The following is a 24,421-nucleotide window of genomic DNA, read 5'->3' on the forward strand; positions in this document are numbered from 1 at the left end:
AGTTTGCTTCTCATTTAGGAGGCAGGGTCTCAGGAGAAGCAATTGAGTCAAAATGGCACAGCCCTCATATATTAATGTTGTTATTGAGGGTTAATTATTAAACAATCAAGTCATAATAAAAGCAAGTCCGGCCTCATGCATTCTCTTTTGCATGTTCACACATGCCCTTTTGCCTTCTACCATGTTGTGATGTAGTATGAAGACCCTGGCCAGAAACTGCAGCTATGCCTTCAGACTTCCTAGTCTCCAGAACAGTAAGCTAGATAAACTTTTTTTTGGGGGGGGGGTCCAGTTGTGGGGCCTGAACTCTGGGCCTGGGTGCTGTCCCTCAGCTCTTCAGCTCAAGGCTAGCACTCTACCACTTGAGCCACAGCGCCACTTCTGGCTTTTTTCTTTTTGCTTATGTGGTGCTGAGGAATTGAACCCAGGGCCTCATGCATGCAAGGCAAGCGCTCTACCACTGAGCCACCTTCCCAGCCCTAAACTTCTTTTCTTTATAAATTACCCAGTCTGTGGTATACTGTTATAGCCTCAGCAAATGATCTAACACAACCCTGCAGAGTTGGCTGAATGTTGTTTGTCGTCTGTCTAATGGAAGTGGAGGATGAGGCTTTTATGAGATGATCTACTGGGAGTCAATGTCTCCTGAGGAGTCTGCCATGGAGGAATGTCACTGATACTGTGAGGAGAAAGATTTGGGGTCTAGAAAGTTGTTGCTAAGTAGAACTGGCTTGGATGCCACAGTGAAGTCTTTGTGCTGTTGACATTGATAAAAGACTACCTTGAAAGCCCCATATGTTGTCTGTGGCAAATGGTGGCATTCCAATTTAGATAGTTGTTCACAAAGATGCTTGTGTGAGATAAGAGAGCTGAATGGGGAAGAATCACCCTCAATAGAGGAGGTCTAAATGAAAAGCTAAGCATAACAGGGCTTGTCTCTCTGTGTCTCTGTGGATCTTTCTGTCTCTGTCTTTGTGTGAGGGTCATTTGTCTTTGTGTGTCTCTCTTCCACAGCAGGCCAAACTATCCTTCCTGTGCATGGACACCAGAACTCCAGGTTATTTGACCTTTGGTCTCTAGGATTTGAACTAGTGGCTCTTTGGAAGTTTTTCTTGGCTTCTCTGGTTCCAAGGATTCCAGACTTGACCCGAGCCATACTCCCAATCTCCCTGATTCTCCAACTTGCTGATGGCCTATCATGAAAACTTTTTGTCTGTGTGTGTGTGTGTGTGTGTGTGTGTGTGTGTGTGTGCGTGCGTGCACACGTGCGTGTATTGGGGTTTGAATTCACTTTTTGCTCAAGGCAGGCACTCCACACTTGAGCCATATTTGAGCTACACTTCTACTTCGGATTAGTTGAAGATAAAAGTCTCACAGATTTGTCTGTGATTTTGAGATCTCAACCTCCTGAGTTAGTTAAGATGTCAAGGATGGATCACCAGTGCACAGCACCTTTCAGTTTTCTTGATCATCTCGAAGTAAGGAGGTCAGGTCTGGTCGGCACCATATTGGCCACATGGTGGATGTTAGGGTCTGACATCTTGTCTTTGTGCTGGGGAAAGGAAAACCCCTGCCCATCACCTGCCTCCCAGGTAATGGGCGTGCCCAGATCCCTGGAGGCAGGGGCAGGCACTTGGCTGATAGGTTACTGAATCTGTCAATCCAGTGCCTGGGACTGGGAATTTCCTGAGGATCTGCCCCCTGCGCTGACCTATTTAGGCCCAGACCAGCCAGCCACTGGACTCCATGCCACGTGTGTCTCTGTGATCATGTCCTGTGTCCTATCTCCTGGCTCGTCTCCAGTCATCATGGCGTCCCAATTCAGCTCTCCATTGAAGCTGAACTGGCTTTTTGGCATTGTTTTGTTATTTCTTTCCTCTTTAGCCTGTTTCCTAGCCATGTTATATTGGGAGCTGTAGGCCTTTGTAACAACGGGCTGCCTGTAGCCTGTTAACTGTATAATAAAGACTCCAATATTTAATATTCCAAAATGTGGCTTCTGGGATGATTCATCTTACAACAATATGAGTTAATTCTTTTAATAAATCTCTTCCATTATATATTCCTGGTTGCATCTCTTTGGGCCATTATGCCATGCCACATGTCTCTGTGTTAGTGTCCTGTCTCCTAGTTCCTGGAACTATTCTGATCATTATGGCATAACACTTCAGAGTTCCATTGGAGTTGATCTGGTTTGTTGGTATTGTTTTACTGCTTTTTCTTTTCTCTCCTGCTCTCATAGCTCAGTTTTCTGACAGTGTTAAGTGTATTCACAAGGCTGCATATCTTTGGGACAAGACTCCACCAGTAGTCCTCCAGCTCTCCAATACTCATATTTTGGTCTTTTAAGTGGTGGCTTCTCTGTATCTGGGGTTTACTGGATTTACCTTACAAGCAGTATTGTCCTGCCAGTGGCTGAACTTTTGTAGAAACTCCTGCAGGCACATCCCCAGCTCACCGAGATGGTGTTTGAGCAAGTACAGTCAGGATCTTCTTGCTACAGGGCAAGAATGAAACAAGGATGGGTATATGTTACGAAATGGAGGAGAATGGAAAAGGATTAGACCAGATTCAATTCTCAACAGGTTAAGACTGTTTATTAACAGTGAAGGGCACAGAACTTCCCGTGGGTATGGAGGTTATGTGAAGGGCTGGATTTGGGGTCAAGCTTATATGGGTCTTTCACAAGGAAGCAAAAAATAAAAAAATAGGCTATGGTCTCTTGGGGGCCAAGGGCAGTGTCGTTGGCCAGGCCCAGAATGGACTGCTCTACCAGGGGTGAGGGGATTTTAGCTAAGCCAAGGCCAGAGTGACCTGCCTGCAGACAAGCACATGAGCATGTACCTGGTGTTTTGCTTGACCTGGGGGAATAAGGCGGGAGTCAATCCTTCAGTATGCACTTCCAAACAGAGCTGGCTGTTCAATTTGCAAATCCAACCTTTCTGTTCAGTAGGCTGTAGTAGTATGTGAGGGAACCTCCCTCTGCTCTCTCCCCCAAGAGAATCTCTTTCATCCATCATCCACATCACAAAGGATCTTCCTTCTGGTGACTCATGAAGTAGCTGCATCAAGTTCAAACCGGTCAGAATAACCATGGCAGTGGCTGCCTGAAGCAAGTTGTCACAAAAGCAAGATGGAAAGTTGAGAGCAATGGGTGGAGGTGCTCCACTGACATGCTCCTCATCTTTGTTTCCTCTGAGTCTATTTTTTTCTGAAAAATTTCAAACAACTCTTGGTTGGTCAAAGCCCCTAAAGCATTTATATTCTCCTTATTCTTGCAGCACTGAGAGCTCTAAAGCCAGCTTTGGGAAATGGAGCCTTTGTGTACTTCTCTTTGTTGAGTCATTTTTCTTTTTACCTTTCTTACTGCCTTCCTTCAGCTTTTCTATTTAGGATTTTTCCTCTTTTCTTTTTTAAAAAAATATATATTATATTTTAAAGATACTGTACAGAGGGTTACAGTTACATGAGCAAGGTAATGAGTACATTTCCTATTGAGCATTGTTGCCCCCTCCTTTGTTTTTCCCCTACCACTTTGCCTTCCTCCTCCCCAACTTCTTCCTCTCCCACCTCCCAAAGCTGTAAAGTTCATTTTCAACATAGTGTCTTATACATCTCATTGTTACAATGGGTCAACCTGTATCCTTATTTCAGTTTTTGTTATTTCCCTTCCCCTCCCCAAATTAGAAAAATGTATATACAAGATGCAGGGCACTGGAATCAAATACTGTGACAACAGGGGTTATACCATGGGGGAAGAACATACAAAAAGAAAAATGACATGGTACATTATAAGTACATTTAAAACAACAGCAAGAAAGATAAAACCTCTTGTGTCCCTATCTTGGGGTTCATTTCGCTTATCATCACCTTTTTTTTTTTGATTATTGTGAAAATACCATACAGAGGGGTTACAATTACATGGGCAAGATAGTGAGTACATTTCTTATCAAGCATTGTAGCCTCCTCCTTTGTTTCCCCATACCATCCCTTCCCCTCTCCACCCCCCCACCTCCCTACCAGCACCACCCCACCCCCCCAACCCCCACCCTGCCAAAGTTGTAAAGTTCGTTTTTCAACATAACGTCTTGTACATCTCATTGTTGTAATGAGTCCACCTGTAACCCTATTTAAACAGTTTGTTTTTTCCCTTCCCCTCCACAAAGCAGCAAAGAAATCATCTTATAAATATGTTGGAAACAATCGCAAGAAAGAAAAAAAACATTTGAATCTTTATCTTGGGGTTCATTTCGCCTAACATCACCTGGCTTACTTCATAATTTTTTCCACATCTTTCCATTTCCTAACAAATGGGGCAATGTCATATGTACATAGCTTTTGACCTTTTCTTCTTGTCCTAGAAACATACTAGTTATTGCAAATAAGGGAAACTACGGGAAGATTTTTTTCTCTTTTCTAAAATAATAACATAATAACAATAGTAAGGAAGAGGAGGAGTATTTTTGTGGTACTGGGGCTTGAACACAGGGCCTCTTGTTCTTGCTTAGCTTTTTTGCTCAAGGCTGATACTCTACTACTTGAGCTCTACCACATCTAGGATTTGCTGATTAATTGGAACTCGTCATCCTCCTGCCTCATCCTCCTCATTGATTACCGGCATGTACCACCACGACCGGCTTGCTAATTAATTGGAGATGAGTCTTATGGATTTGTCTGCCCAGACTTGAAATCCTAAGATCTCAGCTTCCTGACTAGCTAGGATTAGCATGAGCCTCCCCTGAATGTATTTTTTATTTTTAAATTATTATGTATAGTGGTGTGCATTTACTCTGTACAACATGTTTTCAAATATAAATGATTTGTGGAATGATTTAAATCCAGCTGATTAGCATATGCATCACCACACATAGTTACTTTTGTGGAGAGAAAAATTTATATCCTCAGCTATCATGTTCCCTCCCTCTTTCTCTCCCTCCCTTCCTCCCTCCCTCCCTTACCTCCCTCCCTCCCTCTTTCCCTTCCCTTCTTTCCCTCATTCCTTCCCTCCCTCCCTCCCTCCCCACTCTCTCCCTTCCTCCCTCCCCACTCTCTCCCTTCCTCCCTCCCTTCCTTCCTTCCTTCCTTCCTTCCTTCCTTCCTTCCTTCCTTCCTTCCTTCCTTCCTCTCTTTCTTCCTTCCCCTCTCTCTCCCTCCCCTCTCTCTTTTTCTTTTTGTGCCCATTCTCGGGCTCAAACTCAGGGCCTAGGCACTGTCTCTGAGATTCTTTCATTCAAGGCCAGCACACTACCTCTTGAGCCACAGCTCCACTTTTTTTTTTTTGGTGCTTAATTGGAGATCAAAATCTCACAGAGTTCCTGCTCAGGCTGTTTTTAAATTGCAATACCCAGAACTCAGTCTGCTGAGTAGCTAGGATTACAGGTATGAACCTCTGGTACCCTGCCTCTCCCTTTCTTTTTGAGACAATGTTTTATCATGTACTCTAGGTTGGCCTCAAACTCACAATTGTGCCACTTCACTTCCTGAGATTGTAGGCATGCACCACTACCCCCACCCACTCCCTGGGCTAGGGTAGAACTCAGGGTCTTGTACATAATAGACAAGCATTCAACCACTTAACTATATCCTCAGGACTGAGTTTTTCAACAATATAATTGTACTAGTCAACCTTTTATCATTGTGACAAAATATCTGAGATAATCAACTTAAAAGAGGAAAGACATTTTGGCTTATAGTTTCAAGAGGTTTCAGTCTATGACTACTTGATTCTGTTGCTTTAGGCCTATGGTAAAACAATATCAGGATAGGAGCTCCTGGTGGAGGAAGATGCTTACCTAATGGCAGCCAAGAAAGAGAGAGAAAGAGAGGGGAGAGGGAGAGGAAATTATAATATCCCCTTTAAGTGTGCATCTTCTAGCCCCCAATGACCTAACTTCCTAGTAGTAGGCTACACCTCCTAAATGTTCTACTACCTCCCATTAGCATTACAGGTCTGTGACCAAGTCTTTAACACAATAGCCTTAGTAGGACACTTTTGATGGAAATTATGGCATTAATATATTATTAACTATAGCTTCTTTATTGCACAATAGATTGATCTTACTGAAATTCTGTAATTTTTGAACATCATTTCACCAACTACACCCTCCCAACTCTTAATCACCCCAGCTCTTGGCAACTACCATTCTATTTCTATGAGATCAACTTCTTTAGAAAGCCTTCTCATGTGAGTGAGATCATATGATACTTGTTGTTCTGTGCCTGGCTTATTTAGCTTAACAAAATGATCTCTAGTCTATCTATGTGGTTACAAATGACAGTATTTCATCCTTTTATGACTGAATAACCTTCCATGCATCTATGTACCACATTTTCTTATCCATTCCTCGGTTGATGAATACTTGGGTTTTTTCCATTTCTTGGCTATTCTGTGAACAAGAGAGTGCAGATTACTTCAGCATACTGATTTCATTTTTTGGCTATATACCCAGTAGTGGGAACTGTAACATATGGTCATTCTAGTTTTAACTTTTTGAGGAACCTTTATACTGTTTAATACTTTATCAACATCACTTGTTATCTTTAGTCTTATTGGTAATAGCCATCCTACCTGGAATGGGGTAAATATCTCCTTGTGTTTGTGATTTGCATTTTTCTAGTGATCACTGATGTTGAATATTTTTTCAAATACTTCTTGGCTATTTTTACACCTTCTTTCTAGTAAAGCCTATTCGTCTTTTTCCCTCCTCCCTTCTCTAATGAAAATTTAGTTAGATTCTGATGTATTTTTATAACCACAGGACTATCAAGTTAGTGTTAAAACATTTGTGCTTTGTGGCCAGGAAATCAGTAATAAATTCACCATATTGTTTATGTCTAGATCAGTCAATGAAGGAATCAGCTTCATCATACACATCCCCATACTGATTAAATCCTGTATCCAGTCTTTTCCATGATACTTTCTACCTTTGTTTCCAGGCTTCAGGCCTCTTACTTTTTCCTACATATTTTTCTCAGCCACGGGTAGAGGAATTCTGGGAAAATCTTCCTATCTGGGTCAAAGAGGCTAAGTTGTAGCCAGCTCAGAATTTCAATGAGGCTTTGCTCACTCAACCTCTTATTGCCCAAATTGCTGTAAAATTGCTACTGCATGGCTATACAGTGTGATAAACATCGTGAGCTGCAAATGTCCACTTGCTGGCAGAGTGGACTGAGTAAATGGACTATAGCTTTAGAAAGTAATTGGGTCCTAAATCAAGTCCACCATGATGGCTTATGTAGTTCCACAGATCTGAAGCTCCTATGAAGCCAGATGTGAAGGTTTCATGTCTATAATCCCAGTACATCTGAAACAGAAGGATATCAAATTCAAGATCAGCCTGAACTATATAGTAAATAAAAAAAACAATGTCCACCCAACTCTTGTAAGAACCAGTTAATACAGAGGAGAAATAATCCCAACTCAAGGTCTGTGAAATATCTCAGGGCACAGTGTGCTGGATTATAGTTAATAGTTAAATGCCTGAAAGAACTTAAAGATCGGCTGTCTAAAACTAGTCTTTAAAACTCAGAAAAAGAAAACAAACAATCCAGTTTATAAAATACTTAAATATCAGCTTAGTTGTAGCTCAGTGATGGAGTATCAATCTAGCATATATGAAGTCCTGGGCATTGAAAAAAAATGTACCTTAGTGCCAGTGGCTCATACCTGCAATCTTAACTATTCAGGAGGCTGAGATCCAGAGGATCAGGTTTGAAGTCAGCCAAGGCAGAAAAATCCATGAGACTCCATCTCCAGTTAACCAGCAAAAAGCCATTTGGAGGCATGGCTCAAGTAATAGACTTCTAGCTGTGAGCAGGAAAACCAAGTAAGATTGTAAGACCGGAGTTCAATCTCCAGTAAAGACACACACACACACACACACACACACACACACACACACACACACACACACATGAATTTAATATACACCTCACCAAAGAAGATATAGAGGTGGCAAATGAGCATGTGAAATAATGTACCATATGATAGATATAATTATGTAAAACATGAAAAAAATTCCATTTAACACTGATGAGTATGACAGAAATCCAAAGTACTGACAACATCATATGTGATGAGGATATAGAGCAACAGGAACTGTCATTAATTGCTGGTAGAAATACAAACTGGCACGGCCATTTTGGAAGACTGGGTTTTTTGTTATTGTTTTAACAAAACTATACTCTTATAATACAATCCAGCAACATTACTCCTATTTATTTATCATTCCTGACACAATGTGCTGAAAATTTATATAACTACAGAAATCTATACAGAGGTATTGATAGCTACTTTCTCATATACTATAATTAATCTTGAAACTAGTTTTGTCAATTTTCAAAGTAAATCAGTAGAACACACAGTTAACACATGATATTATTAGAGCAGGTAGGATTTATGGTCCAGAGTAGATTCATGCCTGAAAACAGCTTTGACTTTGACTAAACAACACTAGGGAGATCATGGGCAAGAAGGTGGGAGTAGAAGCTTTCTAAATCTGAGTTGGTGAATGAAAAGAGTCAGGGTAACAAGGGAGAGACTGCATTCAGAAAAGAGGAACACTGGAAACCATAATTGAAGGACAGGACAGCTGGAAAGCACAGAGAAACAGAAAAGTGACAGAGAAAACTAGAATACACAAATTCCTCCTGAATGAGGAAGGGAAAATGGAAGCCTTCATCTCAGAGTAAAATAGGCAGACTTGGTGATAGATTAGCAAATGTAGCCTATACTGTACCTCTTACAAGTCTTAAACCCAATGCAGGGATTTGGTGTAACATTGTTCTTCCCCAGTGTGACAGGCTAGCATCTGGCTAGAAAGGTATTCTCATACCTTTTTTTTTTCAAATGTCAGTCCTAGGGCTTGAACTCAGGGCCTGGGCATTGTCCTTGAGCTTTTAAAAAATTATTTTATTTATTTATTTATTTATTTATTTATTTATTTATTTATTTATTTATTTATTTATTTATTTATTTATTTTCCTCTCAAGGCTTAGCGTTCTACCCCTTCAGCTCCACCTCCACTTCTGGTTTTTTTGTGGTTGGTGTTGCTGGTAGTTAACTGGAGATAAGAGTCTCACAGACTTTCCTTCCTGTGATGGCTTCTAACAATGATCCCCAGATCTCAGCCCCCTGAGTAGCTAGGATTATAGGTGTGAGCCACTGACACCAGGCATGGCTCCTCATATCCTGAAGAACTATGGAAAGGGGCTATCTTGAGAGACAGCCTACTCTTTGAGACTGAGCTACTTGTAAGACTTGGAAACAAAGGACCATTTTAGCTCAGGGGGTTTGGGGAAGGCCTGGCACTGTATCTAGGTAGGATGTATCATAACAGGTGGTCATGGAGAGGAGAGAGTTTGATGTGGGCCCACTGTAAGATTTCAGTAGCTGGGAACTAAGGCAGTAGAAGCTGTGGCAATCAGTGGCCCAGTCCTTTCTTCTCTTTTTAATGTTTGAGTCACATTTATTTCTGGGAAGTTTAGAGCTATATAGTTGGATTAATGTAGTCAATATGTTTCTATTCAACTCTCCAGTGTTTTAGTGTATTGCAACAGACTAGACTCCTGGATAAGTTAATTCACTTGCTACTTGAAAGATTATGATGAAGTTTACAAATTATTAAAATGGTGCTCAGGAAACAAAGCAATTGTGATCACTTTCTATGGTTTATGCTACCAAGACAAGGTCCTACTCTCAATGGCAGTAGGACAATGTAGAAGGGAAATGGTCACTGTTTGTGCATTGGTCTTAGATGTGAGGGCTACACTTGGGTCAACATTTTCTTTAGATGCTCAGTCTTTTCTGATGAGAGCTATGTTCCATTGCCTGAGAATCACTGCCAAAACAGCATTACTAGGCTGTGATTGTCAGAATACTCAGTATCTAGAAGCTGTCAGCTAGTTGTGGGTGCTTGTTGCCATGTAGGGCTGAAAACTCAGCATGAGAACATCCGAGATTGTGAGATAAATCTCCCCAGGGAGGGTCTCAAAGCACTGAGACCTATATGTAGAGCACCTGAGTTTCTCAGTTCTTCACCATCAGAACAGAACTTAATTCTGTTTGGAGATGATCATGTGAAGTGAAAATAAATCAGGCTTAGAAATACAAGTAGTGTTTGTCTTCTCTCACTGGCAGAATTTTGATGCACAAATACAAATAGCCAGGCACCAGTGGTTCATTCCTGTAATCCTAGCTACTCAGGAGGCTGAGATCTGAGGATAAATCAGAGAGATGCTTAACTCCAATTAACCAGCAGAAAAACAGAACTAAGCTAGATGCAAAATATACTGGGACATAATAAATATGCAGGACTCTAGGTATACAACACACAGTGAGACCAAAAGGAGGGTATTCTAAGAGGAGGAACACAAAGGCACAATATCTATGTTCATCTGATCATATAAAATAATATTTATCAAAATAATCTCCAGGAAATGGAAACAAGAGTTTTTCTTTGTTATTGCTTTTCTTTTTCTTTCTTTTTACCTTGTTTGTTTAATTATCTGTCTTTAAGAGGGTAAGGGAGGACACAGAAATGGAGGGACAAAGGGTGAATAAACATAGCAATGGTACTCACTAGACACTATATGGAATATTAACTATACAACTTGTGTGTGGGGACAGAAGGAAGAAACTGGGAGAGAGCAAGGGAAGGGGTGACATTGTCCAAAAAGAACTGTACTCATTACCTGACTTATGTAACTGTAAACTCTCGGTACACCACCTTTAAAATAACAATAAAAAAGAATAAGCCAGGAGCTGGTGGCTCATACCTATAATCTTAGCTACTCAGGAGTTGAGATCTGAGAATAAAAGCCAGCCTGGGCAAGAAATTCTGTGTGACTCCTATGTCCAATTAACCATCAGAAAACCAGAAATGACTCAAAGTGGTTTAGCCTTGATCAAAACAGAGGTAAGGGACAATGCCCAGGCCCTCAGTTCAAGCTTCATGCCCCCCCCAAACAAAAAACAAACAAACAAATAAAAGAGAAAAAAAACAGAACTAGAGATACAGCTCGAGTGGTAGAGCACCAGCCACAAGTGGAATAATTCAAGGGAGAGACTTTGACCTCAAGCCCCAGTACTGATACAAAAAATTTTCCAAACTCCAAACAAACAGTCATGAACTTAAATGGAGGATTACTGGAAGAAGAAGGACGGGGTGGAGACAACAGATGGTGATCAAGGTTAAATTAGATCAATTTATATGCATGTGTGAAAATGTCATAATATAACCAATTATGTTGTACAATCAAAAAACATGTTCAAGCCAAGTGCCAGTGGCTCATGCCCATAATCCTAACCATTCAGGAGGCTAAGATCAGAGGATTACAGTTTGAACCCCTCTCAGGCAGGAAAGGAAAGGCCATGAAACTCATATCTCCAAATAACCACCAAAAAACTCTGGAAGTAGAGATATGGCTCAATTGGTAGAGCACTAGGCTTGAGCAATAAGAAGCTCAGGGATAGCACCCAAGCCCTGAATTTACGTTCCAAGATTGGAACATGAGTGCTTGCGCGTGCACGCGCGCACACACACACACACACACACACACACACACACACAAACATTGTTTAGTGGGCATGACTATAAAGTAGGAGGAACTATATGTGAGGGGAACTAGTGGGATGTAAGAGGGCAAAAGAGAGGTTGTGGGGGAGAATATGATCAATATGTACATATTTATGAACAACTCACAGTGATACTCATTTTAGAAAATTGCAAGAAGGCTAAGAAAAAGGGGTCGGAGTAGAGAAGATAAAAAAGGAGTGATAGAGTGAATAAGATCAAAGCACATTAGATGCACACATGGAAATATCATTATGAAATCTCTCACATTGTATAATTGATACATATTAATTGAAAAAGAGGCATATAAAAAATAGAGCTCCTTATGGGATCAAACAGAAGCGAGGCATCTGAAAACTCATCCTGCCCTACTTCATTCCCTTGCTTTTCCCTCAATAAGCCATCTGTATCTGTACGGGATTTCCATCTCAGTCTCTGTGACTTGGGAGCCACATCTAAGACAGATGATATGAGCACTTATAATTTTAATAGATTTTGTGGATGTTGCTCAATTGCCCTTCAAAGAGATTGTACCACTGTCTATTCCTCCAGCAATGTGTTAAAGTATTAGGGGAAATCTTATGTTAATTGCTTATCAAATATTAGCAAAACAGTAGATATATATTTGCATCTCATTTTGGTAATGTTACATCTGATGTGATATATATATATATACATATACATATATTGTTTGTTTAGTCTTTTGTTTCCTGAGGATCAGCGAAACATGCCTGCTTATGTAACTTACGTGTCCATCAGAACAGTCATGAAACCAGTTTGCACAAGGCCTTCCAATGTGCTCTGGGCATCAAGGAGTATTTAAAAGGAGCTAGTGGTTAAGACCACAGAGAAAGGGAAAAGGTAGGAAAGCTTAGTGTATTTTAGAGTATAGTAAGCTCTCCCTCTCTCCCTCCCTCCCTCCTCCCCCCTTCTCTGTCTTTCTCTCTCTCTCTCCCCTCCCTCTCACTTGCTTTCATACTTTGACAAGGTATAAGATACTCAGATGAGATTGAAACCAACAGGGAGATTCTGTATCTGCTCCAAACTTGCCCAGTACTGGTAGTTTTTACAGGCGGAGGCAGACTCTTGTTACCTCTGTTGTTAGGCCAACTTGGAATCTAGTCAAAGCTCTGCTATCTTCTAGCCCTGTGACCTAATCTTTCAGTAAAACAGCAATGATAATATCTATCTTGCCAAGTTATTATGAAGATTCAATGTGTTTGGCTCTTGTGAGGGGTTCTGTACTCCTCGCTACTCAGGAGGCTGAGATCTAAGGATCATGCTTCAAAGTCAGCCAGGGAAGGAAAGTCCATAGACTCTTTTTTTTTGGGTCTGGTTGTGGGGCCTGAACTCTGGGCCTGGGCACTGTCCCTCAGCTCTTGAGCTCAAGGCTAGCACTCTACCACTTGAGCCACAGCGCCATTTCCGGCTTTTTTCTTTTTTCTTATGTGGTGCTGAGGAATCGAACTCAGGGCCTCATGCATGCAAGGCAAGCACTCTACCACTGAGCCACCTTCCCAGCCCCAGTCCATAGACTCTTATCTCCAATTAATCACCAAAAGGCTGGAAGTGAAGCTGTGACTCAACTGGTAGAGCACTAGCCTTGAACATAAGAGCTCAAGGACAGTGCCCAGGCCCTGAGTACAAGCCCTGGAACAGGCACCAAAAAAGGTGGGTTTGGGCTGTGATTCAGCGATAAAGAACTTGTCTAACCTGCACAGAATCCTGGGTTCCATTCTCAGCATTATACATAAATGAAAGCATCAGGAGGAAGATAAAGAGGAGGAAGAGGGGAGGAGACAGAGGAGAAATAGAGTGAGGAATTGTGGTTATCATTAGAGAGCTTACATGGAGCATGATAAAAGGTTTTAGGAAGTAGGTTTGGTACTGCAGAAAGCCTTGGAAAGGGCACCTGATGTCTAAGGGCCAGTAGCTCTATTTTTCCGACTTTTTCATATTGTCTTATTCTAATCCTGAACACTAGCAAAGCCCCTAGGTCCCTCCCATTGCCTCAATCACCCACAATTACCTGGTTCATTTAGGGGCTGGCCCATGTGGCCAATCAAAGAAAGCCAGAGCACATGGGTTAGTGGATGTTCTCTTTTGACAAGTGCTTGAGAAGCCTAGTGTTGGGAGCCAGAGATACGAATTCCTTGAGCCACCTCTGCCTGAAGATCTGTGGCAGCAACAGTCCTTTGGTCTAAAGGCACAGTTTTCTTAGCCTTTCAAGCTAGATCAAAGCTTAGGTAGCTTCATTTACAAGCCATTACATCTTCATGTAAATTAGTGAGCTGGCGAGACATCCTGTAGCTAGCTTATGTTCTTCCTTGTCTTTATTTTGTGAACTCCTTGTATAAAAAATGCACTGAACTATGGTGTGTGCGCTTCAGTTTCCAAGCCCTTAGGATGCTGACACCCCACCTGGTCCCAGCTTTCTGTGTGTGTGTGTGTGTGTGTGTGTGTGTGTGTGTGTGTGTGTGTGTCTTTTCCTCAGTTTCCTATGTTTTCCCCAGAGAATGCTTGATCCATTTGGTCCGTGGCACCCAAGGACCTGTACCTAAGAAGAAAGCCTGATTCTTTATATGGTGAGATGTTTTCTTGTTTCCATGGAGGAGAACATCAAAGCAAATAGGAAAGCTGGAGCAGAAGTGATTAGGAGGGACCTTAGATCTTTCCAAACCCTCAGTGCCAGAAGATCCTATACTGTGAACATATTGCCTCTGGGTTTACTTCAGTAGAGCCCAGCTTCAAAATTCCACATTGGCTTTGTGTTGTCTAAGTCACTCTAAGGAATCCTACGCCTACTACAAAATACATACTACTTTAAGAACAGAGCCAAGGGGTTGGAGGTGTGGCTCACTTGGTCGAGAGCTAGCCAATGAGCAAAAGCCTCAGGTACCTAGTTCTGGTCCTGATCCCAGACCTACAAAGAAAGAAAAGAATAGAGCCAAAGATTGTATTCCACCTCCCCCTGCAATCCTCATTATGCTTAAAATAATTTGGAGTGGTGGAGGAGTTTCAAATGATCTTTTCCATCATATTCTTCACTCTTGGCCTGCCCATTAATGTTGATGATGCATATTGGGTAGGGCTGAGCAAGCTTGTTCCACTTTATTTTGGTGAGAAAGGGGATTTTTGTGTGTGTGTGTGTGAGAAGAGTAAATTAGAATATTTGCTTAAGAAAAGTTTGTGTTTTGGAAAAATAATAAAACTAGGAATGTTTTGAGCCTTTCATGTTAGACAATAGTTTGAAAGTATGATTTTGCACAAATTACCCTCTTTTACAGAATAAAGAAGCTCTTAGCACTTACCTCTTACAAATGCAAATGAGGAGTGAAGTATACTCTAGTTTGTTTCTCTTGTGCAGTAGGGAAGGAAGATTGGGTGAGGGAGCATACAGTATGTATAACATTCAACAGAATACAGGAGCCATTTTGTGTAAGTCTAAAGGCTGCCATTGCATTCTATTCTATGTGAATTGCCCTAATTATTGCATCAAAAACGGAGACCTGGATTTGCAGATTGCTTAGTGATGTCCATATTGTGCTTCATCTAGTATCCTTAGGAAGCATTATCTAGAATTCATGCCACCATGGCAGCAATCTGAGGTCAGTATTGTCAGAAAAGAAGCTAGAAACCAGCTGGGTGCCGGTGGTTCATGCCTGTAATCCTTGCTATGCATGAGGCTGAGATTTTAGGATTGTGGTTCAAATCCAGCCAGGGCAGGAAAGTCCGTCCAAGTCTTATGTCCAATTAACTAGCAAAAAGGAGAAGAAGGAGGAAAAGAAGGAGGAGGAGGAGGAGGAGGAGGAGGAGGAGGAGGAGGAGGAGGAGGAGGAGGAGGAGGAGGAGGAGGAGGAGGAGGAAGAGGAGGAGGAGGAAGAGGACTAGCCTTGACCAAAAAAGCTCAGGGACAGCACCCTGGCTCTGAGTTCAAGCCCCAGGACTGGCAAGAAGGAAAGGAAAGGGAGGGGAGCGGAGTAGAGGGGAGCAGAGGGAAGGGAAGGGAGTAGCTGGAAATCATAACTAGGATCTGGCTTCTGTGTTCACAGCCTCACAGTCCAGGAAGTTGCACATGTACATGATAGATTTGAGTCCTGTATTTTCTGGATTTGGTAGCCATATTTCTTTCTCAAATACAAGCCAGGATAAATGATCTGGGAAAAATTATTTATGATCTGTGAATATATTTGAAAGGAATCTTACAAATAACTTTAGTTATTTTTGTGACAAATAATTGCATTAAAAAGAAATTGGAATTGATGTTTTCCCAGGAATTTTAATGTGCACTCACTATATATAAAAGAAATAGCTCCAAAAAATAGAATGGAAGAAAGAGAGCCTCTTCAGTAAATGGTGCTGGCAAAATTGGTTAAACACCTGTAGAAAACTAAAACTAGATCCTTATATATCACCCTGCACCAGAATCAACTCCAAATGGATCAAAGACCTTGAAGTCAAAGCAGACACCCTGAAAACATTACAGGAAAGAATAGGAGAAACTCTAGGGCTCCTTGGCACAGGCTAAAACTTTCTTAAAAGACCCAGAAACACAACAAATCAAAGAAATATTAGACAAATGGGATTTCATGAAGCTGCAGACATTCTGCATGGCAAAGGACATAGCTTGCAAGATCAATAGAAAGCCCACGGATTGGGAGAAGATCTTCACTAGCCATACAACAGACAAGGGTCTCATATCTAAAATATACTTAGAACTCAAAAAATTAAATGCCCAACAACAAATCATCAAAGAAACAACTGTCCAATAAATAAGTGAGCTAAAGACTTAAAGAGAGACTTCTCTGAAGAGGAAATAAGAATGGATAATAGACACGAAGAAATGCTCAGCCTCTCTAGCCATAAAAGAAATGCAAATCAAAACAACATTGAGATTCCACCTCACCCCAGTTAGAATGGCAAAAATCAAGAACTCTAACAGTTACAACAGATGCTGGAGGGGATGTGGTCAGAAGGGAACCCTACTTCATTGTTGGTGGGAGTGTAAACTTGTTCAACCACTTTGGAAAGCAGTGTGGAGGTTCTTCAAAAGACTCCACATAGAGCTCCCCCTATGACCCAGCAATCCCACTTTTGGGCATTTACCCAAATGATCACAAACAAGGCCATACTAAGGCTACCAGCACAACTATGTTTATTGCAGCATTATTTACCATAGCTAAGATATGGAACCAACCCAGATGCCCCTCAGTAGATGAATGGATCAAGAAAATGTGGTAAATATTTATACAATGGAATTCTATGCCTCCATCAGAAAGAATGACACCACCCATTTGTTAGGACATGGAAAGACTTGGAAAAATTACATTAAGTAAGCCAGGCCCAAAGAAACATAGGTCCTATGGTTTCCATTATTTGCAATAACTAGTGTAAGTCTAGGACAAGCAGAAAAGGTCAAAAGCTATGTACATATGACCATATAAGATTATGTTAAGCAAAATGAACCCCAAGATAGGGACACAAGTGTTTTTTTCTTGCTATTTTTTCTAATGTATTTAAAATGTACTATGTGATTTTTTTTGTTTCTCTTGTATGTTCTTCCCCCACAGTATAACCCCTGTTTTCACTGTTTTTGATGTCCATACCCTGCATCTTGTATATACGTTTTTCTAATTTGGGGAGGGGAAGGGAAATAACAAAATGCTGAAATAATGATACAGGTTGACCCATTGTAACAATGAGTTGTACAAGATGCTATGTTGAAAACAGACTTTACAACTTGGGGGGCAAGAGGGAGGAGTTGGGGAGCTGGAGAGGGAAGGGATAGTAGGGGAAAAACAAAGGAGGAGGTAACAATGCTTGATAAGAAATGTACTCATTACCTTGCTTATGTAACTGTAACCCCTCTGTACAATATTTTTACAATAAAAACATAAAAATAAAATAAAATAAGTAACTCCCTTTTATTGAAGACCCCGAATAGCAAAAACGCTCCTCAACGGAAAGAACACTGCTGGAGGAATATCAATACCAAATTTCAAACTCTACTATAAAGCCATAGTAATCAAAACAGCTTGGTATTGGCATAAGAACAGACCTCAGGACCAATGGAATAGAATTGAAAACCCAGAAATGAACCTACAGACCTATAGCCATCTAATCTTCGATAAGGAAGCTAAAACAATAGAATGGAAGAAAGACAGCCTCTTCAGTAAATGGTGCTGGCAAAATTGGTTAACTACATGTAGAAAACTAAAGCTAGATCCTTATATATCACCCTGTACCAGAATCAACTCCAAATGGATCAAAGACCTTGCACTCAAAGCAGACACTCTGAAAACATTACAGGATGGAATAGGAGAAACCCTAGGTCTCCTTGGCTCAGGTCGAAATTTTCTGAATAGAGACCCGGAAGCACAACAAATCAAAGAAAGGTTGGACAAATGGGATTGCATAAGATTGCAGAGCTTCTGCAGGGCAAATGACATAGCTGGCAAGATCAATAGAAAGCCCACAGATTGGGAGAAGATCTTTACTAGGCATACAACGGACAAGGGTCTCATATCTAAAATATACTTGGAACTCAAAAAATTAAACCACCCAACAACAAATCCTCAAAGAATCAACTGCCCAATAAATAAGTGGGCGAAAGACTTAAAGAGAAGCTTCTCTGAAGAAGAAACAAGGATGGCCAATAGACACATGAGGGATTATTACTAAGGTTTTATATTAAGTGCATCACAAAATTACCACGTTTTCTCCTCAAAATAATGTAAGAACTAGGCAATATTCACCCACTGTATAGAGAAGATAATGGAGATTCTGAGATGAGAAATAAATTATTTAAAAGATGTAGCTAAGAAGTCATAAAGCCAACATTCTCATCCAAGCTGCTAAAGCCTATTCTGTTAACAACAGGTCTTCATACTATCATTCTAGTATCCTGGATACCATCCATAGCACCATGGGGGGTGGAAAGGGAGGAAAAGAGATAGTCTTACTTGGAAACTTCTCAGGAGGCTGAGGCCTGGAGGAACACATTTTGAGGACATTCTGGGCAGAAAGGTCTGAGAGACTCCATTTCCAATTAAATGGAAAAAAGGTAGACTGAAGACATGGCTCAAGAAGTGAAGTACCAGCTGTGAGTAAGGAAATCGATCAGGAGGACAAGGCCCTGAGTTCACACTTTGGTACTGGCATATGTACACCTAAAACAGAGTCTATGATAAAGATTGCAGCCTTGTTACCAGTCCTTCTTCAACTAGGGAACCAATGCAACTGGCCTTCCTTTCCCTTTGGATGCTTTTGTTCATTTTACAAATTTCCTTTTGATTGCAAGCTCTCATAACAGATGATATGGTGTGTGTAGCACTGCAGGCTTGTAACGCCTGAAATGTGAGCTGAAGGAGTGTAGAGCTTCATGGCTTGTTGGAGGAAGAGGAAAAGAAGAAAGAGGAGGAAGAAGAGAAAGAAGAGAAGACAGCACATGGACATTTACTGAGAGATTCATAATTTGCATACCTCTCAAAAGGCCCAGCATTTGCTATTCATTTCATCTTCAGTTCCATGCACACCGGATGTGATTGAAGTTAGACAAATCATTGTTTTCTTTTCTATGGGAGACTTCTGAAGCAATCTCCAAATGTATCACCTGATAAATTTAACTTTTCACACAGGCACAGTTTGCTTCCTTAAAGTCAATATAAGTGATGAAATGGGAATAACATCATTCAAAGTAAACACATCCACCTACCAAATCTGGAGATGAATGGATTGGCAACCTGCCACCAGAAACCTACCAGCACCCTTTTATTATTAGAGGCAAACACAAAACTGAGTCAACACTGTTGGTGCCCACTTGGAAAGGATATTACATTCCAAAGCAGAGCAAAGGTTATACCACTCAGGGCAATTCTGTTTAAAGCAACACAACTATCATTATATTCTGCCCTCATTCCAGCTTTCCAGCACTCAGTCCTTCTGTAAAGGAGAAATACACTTTTTGTGCATTTTTTGCAAAATGGCCCTCTTTGGACTCTACAGGAAGCCTTTGTGTGGAACTGAGCATGTCTATTTACCTTAAGGATTCGGGTTCTATTGTTTGTGTTGGAAGCTTTGCTTCCCAGGGGCAGGTCCTCCACAAGTTCAAAAGGAGAGAAAGTATTCATGAAAACCAATCACAGAGTCTCCCTGTTCTAAGACTTGGCAGATGACTATGTAAGAATGAAGTGCTAGAGGTCAGAATTATGTTTTGACCAGATGACCACAGGCTTTTTAAATATGGATTAGATACCACCTTATTGAATGAACTAATGAAATCTTAAAGACAAAAATGCTAGCTAGTTGTTTTAGTTCTGACTGCTATAATAAAAGCCCATGAGCTGGTAGTTAGTAAACAACAGAAATGTATTTTCTCACAGTTCTGGAGATTTGATATCCAAAGTGGCAGCAGATGCAGTGAGGGCTGCATCCTGTTTCCTAGATGGCTGCTTTCTTTCTGGTCCTCACATAGCAGAAGGGGCAAAGGAATTCTCGGAGTCTCTTTTTTGTTTTGTTTTGTTTTGTTCCTGTCCTAGGGCTTAAACTCAGGGCCTGAGAGTTGTCCTTGAGCTTTATAGCTCAAGACTAGCACTCTAGTACAAGAGCCACAACGCCACTTCCAACATTTTGCTGCTTAATTGAGGATAAGAGTCTCAAGAACTTTCCTGCCTGGGCTTGGCTTCAAGCCACAGTCCTCAGATCTCAGCCTCCTGAGTAGCTACCATTACAGATGTGAGCCACTGATGCCTGGCTTCTGGAGCCTTTTTTAGAGAACCTCTAACTTCATTCATGAGGGTTCTATGCTCATGACTTACTTCCCCAAAGGACCACCGCCTCAGCATCTCTGTTGAAGGCGAGGGAAAGTCAGATTTCTACAAATTAATTTTAGAGGCAAAAAAGTATAGGTTTTCTCACTTCTAGTAAGGTTAAGACTCAAACTGAGCATCTGTCTATATGGATATGTCACTCTTTTTCATTTGATGATGATTTAAGAAACCTTGATTTACAAGATTCTTTATCACTGAATTGATCATTTTGTTGTGTTTATATGCTGCTGAGGATGAACCCAGGGCCTCACAAATACTATGTATGTGTTCTGCCACTGAGCCACATCCTTGATATGAGGTGATAATGTTTGATAGATCTATCATGTACCCTCACAGGGAGCATCTAAGGCAATTTAAATAGAACAGAACTTCATAAACTCTTTATAGATGTTCAACTATTCAAAACTAGGGAACATTAAGTGATTACAGGCTTAAAATGTGTAATTTCTTTTATATCTTTATATAAGATACATATTCATAACAAAAGATAAAACTGAATAGAATGGTACATACCTGTATTCCCAGCACTTGGGAGGCTGGTACAAGAGAATTGTGAGGTATAGGCTAGCCTAGGGAGACTGTTTCAAAACAACAGAAAACCAAAATCAACAAAATACATATTAATAGAAAGAAAAAAAGTAGGTTTTTTGTTTTGTTTTAGTAAGGGAAATAAAACAAGCTTTAGGCTTGACAGGGTTATTAGATTTGGGGTGTTACTTCTGTGAGCTAGATGTTGATGCAATGGGTTGGATTGTGGCAAGAATTCCAATGATGTAACTCCTTTGAATTACTAACTACAGTCTAACAAAATGAGTACCAGGAAGCTGGAACTTGTGGTATCAGGAGAAGGGTGAGGTCAAGGGGAGGGGTAGATGTATGAAGAGAGGAAGGGTGGCAAATTCAGTCAATAATATTCAGTGTAAGCCAGGCGCCGGTGGCTCACACCTGTAATCCTAGCTAATCAGGAGGCTGAGATCTGGGGATCACTGTTCAAAGCCAGTCAGGGCAGGAAAGACCGTGAGACTCCTATCTCCAATAAACCACTAGAAAACTGGAAGTGGCACTGTAGCTCAAGTGGTAGAATGCTTGCCTTGAGCTGAAGAGCTAAGGGACAGTGCCCAAGCCCAGAGTTCAAGCCCCATAACCAACAAAAATAAATTCAGCGTACATATGTGAAAATGGAACTAGGAAAATTGAGGGGATGAGTGGGGTTTGGGAGAGATGAGATGATGAAAAGGATGACATTGCACATGATGCACCATACTCACAAACTGATATATTGAATCAAACCCCCCTTGTCCAACTACCTAAAGAGAATTATTTTAACTATGTACAAAAATTTGGGTGTGGTGGCATGTACCTATAGTCCCAGCTACTCAGGAGCCCAGGACGATAACTTGAGCCCAATAGTTTGAGGCCAGCCTGGATAATATAGTGATATCCTCTGTCTCTTGATAAGAAAGTTTCCAGGTTTAGAGTCAGAGGCTGCAGTTTAACAGGAGAGATCATTCATAGCCTACAGAAGGCCGTGGCTTTGATCCTCAGCAACACACACACACACACACACATACACACACACACACACACACACACACACACAGTATAAATCATAACCTCTAGTACCCATGAATATGACCTTATCTACAAAAAGAATTTTTACATATATAATTAAGGATCTCAAGACAACTATTTGAGTGGGTCCTAAATTCAATGACAAATGTCCTGATAAGAAGAAAAACAAAGAAGAAAAAGGTAGGGGAAAATCATGTAAAAAGTGATGTGTCTACAAGCGAGGAAATGGAGGCAGCCACCATAAGCTGAAAGAGTCAAGAAAAGACTTCCCCAGAGCCTCCCAGGGAGTGTGGCTTGGTGAACATCTTGATTCATGATCTCCAGCTGCCTGAACTGTGAGAGAATGTATGTTCTGTTGTGTTAGGCCACCACATTTGTGGTTATTCGTTACAGCAAACCAGAGAAACTAGTACATATGCCTAATTATCATCTATTAGATGCTAATAACCAGGCCTATATATGGTTATTAGATGCCTAATAACCATCAATAAAGTATGGCAGAGGCTGGAAACATAGCTCAAATAGTGTCACACCTTCCTTTTTTTTATTTCTGTAGCACTTTATTCATATTTGTTTCTAAAATGCATTATTTTTAGTGAATTTCTTATAGGAGACTATATGCAAATCAGAGATGATGTTGCAAGAGAATAGGAGCCAGGTTTTGTAAGCCTTGCTTGTATTCTCAGCTCTTAACCTCCATTTCAGCCTTGAAGGGGTGCTGTCCATCAGCATTGAAACACAATAAGAACTCCATCCCAAATGTCTTCTCCTTTTTTTTTAGTTTCATGTTATTTTATTTTATTTTTTATTGTGAAAATACCATACAGAGGGGTTACAATTACATGGGCAAGGTAATGAGTACATTTCTTATGAAGCATTGTTGTCTCCTCCTTTGTTTCCCCTTCCCATCTCTTCCCATCTCCCCCACCCCACCAAATTTGTAAAGTTCGTTTTTCGACATAACGACTTGTACATCTCATTGTTGCAATGGGTCCACCTGAACCCCATTGAAACGATTTGTGTTTTCCCTTCCCCTCCATAAATTGTACCAATATCAAATACAGTGAAAACGGGTTATACCGTGGGGAGGGACATACAAAGCAACAAAGAAATCATCTTATAAATATGTTAGAGACAATAGCAAGAAAGAAAAACCATTTGAGTTCTTATCTTGGAGTTCATTTCACCTAACATCAACTTATCTGACCTTTTCTGCTTGTCTCAGACATATACTAGTTATTGCAAATAAGGGAAACCATGGGACCTATGTTTCTTTGGGCCTGGCTTACTTCACTTAATATAATTTTTTCCAAGTCTTTTCATTTCCTAACAAATGGGGCAATGTCATTCTTTCTGATGGAGACATAGAATTCCATTGTGTATATATACTACATTTTCTTGATCCATTCATCTACTGAGGGGCATCTGGGTTGGTTCCATAGCTTAGCTATGGTAAATAATGCTGCAATAAACATAGTTGTGCTGGTAGCCCTAGTATGGTCTTGTTTGTGATCATTTGGGTAAATGCCCCAAAGTGGGGTTGCTGGGTCAGAGGGGAGCTCTATGTGGAGTCTTTTGAGGAACCTCCATACTGCTTTCCAAAAGTGGTTGAACAAGTTTACACTCCCACCAACAATGCAGTAAGGTTCCCTTGTGTCCACATCCCCTCCAGCATCAGTTGTTATTAGAGGTCTTGATTATAGCCATTCTAACTGGGGTGAGGTGGTATCTCAATGTTGTTTTGATTTGCATTTCTTTTATGGCTAGGGAGGTTGAGCATATCTTCACGTGTCTATTGGCCATCCTTCTTTCCTCTTCAGAGAAGTTTCTCTTTAAGTCTTTAGCCCACTTATTTATTGGGCAGTTGTTTCTTTGAGGATTCATTGTTGGGAGATTTAATTTTTTGAGTTCCAGGTATATTTTAGATATGAGACCCTTGTCTGTTGTATGGCTAGTGAAGATCTTCTCCCAATCCGTGGGCTTTCTATTGATCTTGCTAGCTATGTCCTTTGTCATGCAGAAGCTCTGCAATTTCATACAATCCCATTTGTCCAACCTTTCTTTGATTTGTTGTGTTTCTGGGTCATCAAATAGTAGAGCAACTTCTTAACAAGTGCAAGGCCCTGAATTCTAACCCTAGCACTGGCCTCCAAATTTTGTAATGCCAGGGTATGAGCAGTGCATTGAAAGACAGGGATGTATGTGGTTAACAGTCTATGATTCATGGCTTTTCTAATGAGAAAGTTTATTTTCTTCTCTATTAAAACAGGAACAGTCACCTTAATAGATGGGAAGAAAATAACATTAAAAGCAATAATATCTGGGCACTGGGGGAAAAGATGAAAATTAATGGTTAACTAGGAGGCAGCCAAAAGCACAGTGAGTACAGTATAGATAGGTCTTCATGTTAGGTTCAGCATTGGTAGAAAGATCCAGGGGATAGCTTTA

The 24,421-nt window shown here is 40.8% G+C and overlaps 1 long non-coding RNA gene across 1 annotated transcript; it reads right to left on the reverse strand.

Annotated features, from left to right (window-relative positions):
- Positions 1-5,872: 5,872 nt before the first annotated feature.
- On the reverse strand, positions 5,873-19,143 carry LOC138839644 (uncharacterized). The gene is made up of 3 exons (XR_011376007.1): positions 19,056-19,143; positions 7,667-7,807; positions 5,873-7,304 (listed from the first exon to the last, which is right to left on the reverse strand). It is a non-coding gene; the product is annotated as an uncharacterized lncRNA (long non-coding RNA).
- Between the last annotated feature and the right edge of the window lie 5,278 nt (positions 19,144-24,421).

Source organism: Dipodomys merriami, unplaced genomic scaffold, assembly GCF_024711535.1.
Source record: "Dipodomys merriami isolate MVZ:Mamm:240054 unplaced genomic scaffold, mDipMer1.0.p SCAF_3, whole genome shotgun sequence".
Lineage (NCBI taxonomy): Eukaryota > Metazoa > Chordata > Mammalia > Rodentia > Heteromyidae > Dipodomys > Dipodomys merriami.